Raw genomic sequence first — 6,000 nt, 5'->3', positions numbered from 1 at the left:
AAATGCTTCATTGTGCAGAGGCCACAGAGAGTCTTTTCACATGTTGTGTGCAATGGAATTCCAGACATGATTTATTCAATTCCAGGATTTGGAAGGGAATTGTGAAGATTAACAAATCACTGTGGTGTTGAGAAGACTGCTGGAGCTGGGTGAGAACACGAATAGACAGAGAGACAGAAATATAGTTGTGCTGCCTTACGTCATGATCTAAGCTAATGAATGTAGAACATGTAGTCAAGAGGAAACAGAGCGGCAGTGTATGTTTGTAGACACGCCTAATATAAATGTCAACTTAATAGTAATTAAGATTTCCAGTCAAGCCTCCAAACCCAGTTTTTATTGAGTCTTAACTACTGAGGAGGATGTGCATTATGAGTGACCTTGTGAAAGACCACACCAAGGACCATTTATACATTCACCACGGGTACATTCATGATGGGCAAGACACAACCAATGTGTTTTGAAAAACAAGCAGAAGGAAAAAAAGATGAAAAGAGAAGAGCTGAAGAAGAAGAGGAAACATGTCCATTAGAGACGTGCTGACCACTGGGCCTTTCCTGGTCTGAGGAACTGCTGTTTTGTTTTGTTTTAAGATTTGCAAGTTAGATAAGACGAATGAATTTCCTCTGCAATCTAGACATAAGCAATGTGTTTTGTAATAAGAGAAAGAACAAGATGCAGAAAAGAAACATGAAGGCTTAATCAAAATATGAAAGTGAAGAAGAATGCTGACATAAAGCTGATGAAGAATGAGAACTGAAGTTAAAGTACTAAGAAGCTGACTATTTGAGAAGCTCAAAAAAATGAAGATGCAGAAGAACATAGCATAAAGACAAGGCTGAAGAAGAACATGAAAAAGACTAGAAAGAGGTTTAGTTGAGGCTAAGAAGCAGCAAAGATGCAGAAGAAGCTGAAATAGGGCTATCAAAGCTCTAAAAGGCCAAGAAGAATTGGAAGAACAATGAAGAAAATAAAGAAGAAACTGAAGAAGATAACATGAAGAAGTCTAAGAAGCTTAGTTGTGGCTAAGAAGAAGCTGATAAAAGCAAAGCTTCAGAAAATGAAGATGCAGAAGAAGCTGAAAAGGAGCTACTGAAGCTCAAGAAGGCCAAGAAGAATCTGAAGAACATGAGAGTAGAGAAGAAGCTGAAGAACATGAAAAAACGTAGAGCTTAGTTGAGACTAAGAAGAAGCTGATAAAAGAGAAGCTCCAGAAAATGAAGATGCAGAAGAAGCTAAAAGAAAGCCAAGAAGAATCTGGAGAACATCAAGATAAAGAAAAGCTTAAGAAGAACATGAAAAAGACTAGGAAGAGGTTTAGTTGAGGCTAAGAAGCAACAAAGATGCAGAAGAAGCTAAAAATAGAGCTACTGAATCTCAAAAAGGCCAAGAAGAATTGGAAGAACATGAAGATATAACAAAACAAGAAGAAGCTTAGTTGAAGAAGAGGCTGAAGAAGAACATGAAAACAACAAGTTGAGGCTAAGAAGCTGATATAAGCGAACGCCAGAAAATGAAGATGCAGAAGACACTGAAAAGGAGCTACTGAAACTCAAGAAGGCCAAGAAGAATCTGAAGAACAAGAAGATAAAGAAGAAGCTGAAGAAGAACATGAAAAAGATTCAGAAGAGGCTTAGTTGAGGCTAAGAAGAATCAGATAAAAGTGAAGTTCCAGAAAATGAAGATGCAGAAGAAACTGAAATGGAGCTACTGAAGCTCAAATAATTGAAGATGCAGAAGAAGCTGCAAAGGAGATATTGAAGCTCAAGAAAATAAAGATGGTAAAGAACATGAAGATAAAAAAAGTCTTCAGAAAAAACATAGAAAGAGCTTAGTTGAGGCCAAGAAGAAGCTGATAAAGGAAAGCTCAAGAAAACAAAAATTCAGAAGAAGCTGAAAAGGAGCTATTGAAACTCATGAAGGCCAAGAAGAATCTGAAGAACATCAAGATAAAGCTGAAGAAGAACATAAAAAAAACTTAGAAAGAGTTTAGTTGAGGCAAAGTGGAAGCTGATAAAAGTGAAGCTCCAGAAAATGAAAATGCAGAAGAAACTGAAAATGAGCTACTGAAGGCCAAGAAAAATCTTAAAAACATGAAAATGAAGAAGAAGCTGACGAAAAACATGAAAAAGACTTAGAAAGAGCTTAGTTGAGGCTAAGAAGAAGCTTAAGTGAAGCTCCAGAAATTGAATGCTGTAAAGGAGCTACTGAAGCTCAAGAAGCCCAAAAAGAATCTGAAGAACATGACAATATAACAATGAAGAAGATAAAAAAGAAGCTGAAGAAGAACATGACAAAGTCTAAAAAGAGGCTTAGTTGAGGCTAAGAAGAAGCTGATAATAGTGAAACTCAAAGAAATCAAGCTAAAATGGAGCTACTGAAACTCAAGAAGGCCAAGAGGAATCTGAGGAACACGAAGATACAACTATGAAGGAGATAAAGAAGAAACTGAAGAAGAACAACATGAAAAAGACTAAGCGGAGGCTTAGTTGACGCTAAGAAGTTGAAAAAAAGTGAAGCTCAAGAAAATGATGATGCAGAAGAAGCTGAAAAGAAGCTACTGAAACTCAAGAAGGCCAAGAAGAATCTTAAGAGCATGAAAATAAAGAAGAATCTGACAAAGTACATGAAAAAACTTAGAAAAAGCTTAGTTGAGGCTAAGAAAAAGCTGATATAAGTGAAGCTTAAGAAAATAAAGATGCAGAAGAAGCTGAAAAGGAGCTACTGAGGTGCAAAAAGGCAAAGAATCTTAAGAACATAAAGATAAAGAAAAAGCTTAAGAAGAACATGAAAAAAGAAAACTTAGAAAGAGACCAAGAATAAGCTGGTAAAAGTGAAACTCTAGAAAATGAAAATGTAGAAGAAACTGAAAAAGAGCTATTGAAACTCAAGAAGGCCAAGAAGAATCTTAAAAACATGAAGATAAAGAAAAGGCTGAAGAAGAAGACTTGTTGAGGCTAAGAAGCAGAAGAAACTAAAAATGAGCTACTGAAGTGCAAGAAGGCCAAGAAAAATCTGAAGAACATGAAGATGTAACGATGAAGAAGATAAAGAAGCTGAAGAAGAAAAAAGACACTGAAGAGGAAAAAGATGAAGACGCTGAAAAAGATGACTAAGAAGAAGATAAAGAAGAACAAAAGTCTTTGCAAACTAATCAATGTGTTTGGAAAAAAATGAGAACAGAAAAAAAAGAAAGTGAATAAGAAGACAAAGAGGAAGCTGAAGCAGAAGAAGAACATGAAGTGAAAATGAAGGCAAAGAATAATAACAGGAAAAAGTCGAAAGAAGAAGAAAAAGAACAACTCAGAGAGAAGAAGGTAATTAATCTGAAGAAAAAGATGCAGAAGCCTCAAGGGAAAAGCTTAAGAAAACCAATGAAGAAGCTGGAGAATATTTGAGGAACTGAAAGTTATAACAACTGTTCAACAAATGTGCCATCTTAGACACAACAAGCATGTTTTCGAAAAGCAAGAAGAGCAACAAAAAGAAGACAAAGAAGACAGATAAAGAAGAAGACGATGAAGAAGAGATGTGCCGACCCATTGGCCTTTAACATCCTGAGGGATGGCTATTCTGTTTTGAGTCTGATTTGCAAGTTAGATAAGCAGAATGAATTTCCTTTGCAATCTACTAACTCTGTAAACAAAGACATAGAGGGCCAAAGGCAACCGGACAGCTGGTTTCCTCCTCATCCACATCTATCTCCTCACAGACACACACCATCCTCTAAAAACCAGGAGAACTGACTCCTCTTTTAATGAAATGGCTGTTTGTAATGTATAACGAGAGGAAAAGGCAAGACTTCCGGCTGAGGTTTAATGCAGGACACGCTACAAATCTCACACACGCAGCGCTTATGCAAACACACCAACAACATATAACTCTCAAGTCCTTGGGAATACATGAAAAGAGAGGCCCTCAGTCATTTTTGCTGCATTCATGCTAATGGTGAATAGGAATGTTTCATCCATGCCCTCAATAGACTTGATTGATTTCAACCCTCTACAGTATGTCTGAGAAAATACTAACGCAATTAGGTGATTCAAGATGGCCACCAGCCAAAGAGGCTGTTTACATTGATCACAGATGGGGAAGATGCCCAGACAGACGGATCTCGACAATCCAAGAACACAATTTATAGTCAAGATTCAGGTGTTCAGGGGTTTCTTACTCTTTAGGAACAGCAGAATCCCTCCAAACCATAAACTGAATAATAAATAAATATTAACTGAATATTAAAGGATGAAGCGCTTAACAGGAAATAATTATATAAAATTGGACTATATAAATGTAAATTGTGAATATATAGAAGTAAATCAGAATATATTTTTTTATAAATCTTAATATTTGAATAATATCTGAATAATGTAAAACAGAATTTATAGTTGTAAGTCTTAATATACAGAAGTAAATCAGAATATAAAGATAAAAATCTTAATATATAAATCTAAATCCTGAATATATATTTGCAAATCTGAATATATTGTTATAATTCTGAATATATAAATATAAATCAGAATATATAGTTGTAAGTCTGAATATATAGAAATAAATCAGAATATATATTTATAAATTCAAATATAAAGATAAAAATTGTAATATAAAAATGTAAATCATGAATATGTATTTGCAAATCTGAATATATATAGTTATAAATCTGAATATATAAATGTAAATCAGAATATACAGTTGTAAGTCTGAATATGTAAATCTAAATCATGAATATATATATTTGCAAATCTGAATATATATAGTTACAAATCTGAATATATAAATGTAAATCAAAATATACAGTTGTAAGTCTGAATATGTAAATGTAAATCATGAATATATATATTTGCAAATCTGAATATATATAGTTATAAATATGAATATATAAATGTAAATCAGAATATATAGTTGTAAGTCTAAATGTAAAGTAGTAAATCAGAATATATATTTATAAATTAAAACATAAAGATAAAAATCTTAATATATAAATCTAAATCATGAATAAATATTTGTAAATCATAATATTTTTTATAAATCCGAATATATATAAAGGCAAATCAGTATATATTTATAAGTCTGAATATATAGAAATAAATTTGTATTTATAAATCAGAATATAAAGATAAAAAGCTTAATATATAAATGTAAATCATAGATTAACTCATAATATATCATAACATAACATCTCAGAATATTAATTCAAATTAATTTAGGCATATTTAATTTACATTTTTTTTCTTACACGTATAAGCAATTTTCTCATTACCAGTTCTGTAGTTGCTGTTTAACATTACTGTTATAAGATTATTTTGATATTTTTATTAATATTTTTAGATTTATTTTAGATTTTTATAGCTCCTTTTTTAGCTCCTTTTTAGCTTCTTCATTTTAACTTTAGACTGATTTAAACTAGCAACTACTTACCACCCAATATCACCAGAAAATACAACTATTTTAGGATTTGATTCATACAAATGATATTAAAAGATACAATGTGATGTGCAAATTTATACAATATGAATTCACCACAGATTTGTCAAACTGTAAAATATTTACAAATTGCCATGAGTTTGTGATGACTACTTATTAAAAGAACTGGTTCAAATGAGTAATTTGTTTTGAATCGGACTACACTGGTCATGCTGTATGTTTTTGATTTATTAAAAAAAACGAATGACTCATTAGAGTCATTTGTTTTGAATCGGACTAAAATGGTCATACTGTATGTTTTTGATTCATGAAAAATGACTGACTCATTAGAGTCATATGTTTTGAATCAAACTACACTGGTCACACTGTTATTAATTTACTAAAACAAAACTAGCTAAGAAAATTCATTTGTTTGTGAATTGGCTACGTTGTATGTTGCTTTTGCATGCAGCCTGTGAAGACAACCCAATATGCCGATTTCTTGTGATACACAGTCCTGTTTTCCGCATCATATTCAACGCAGAAAGCAACTCAAAAAATATATGGTTCTGTTTAGGCTCCAGATTATAAAATAAGGGA

At 32.6% G+C, this 6,000-nt stretch overlaps 1 protein-coding gene across 1 annotated transcript in view; it reads right to left on the bottom strand.

Moving 5' to 3' along the window:
* The window catches only part of itga1 (integrin, alpha 1), a 75,060-nt gene that overhangs the window by 54,786 nt on the left and 14,274 nt on the right, over nucleotides 1-6,000 (bottom strand). The window lies entirely within an intron of this gene.

The sequence above is a fragment of the Labeo rohita genome, unplaced genomic scaffold (genome assembly GCF_022985175.1).
Source record: "Labeo rohita strain BAU-BD-2019 unplaced genomic scaffold, IGBB_LRoh.1.0 scaffold_274, whole genome shotgun sequence".
In the NCBI taxonomy this organism is placed as follows: Eukaryota; Metazoa; Chordata; class Actinopteri; order Cypriniformes; family Cyprinidae; genus Labeo; species Labeo rohita.
The sequence above is the reverse complement of the archived record's forward strand: the minus strand, read 5'-3'. Positions and strand labels throughout refer to the sequence as shown.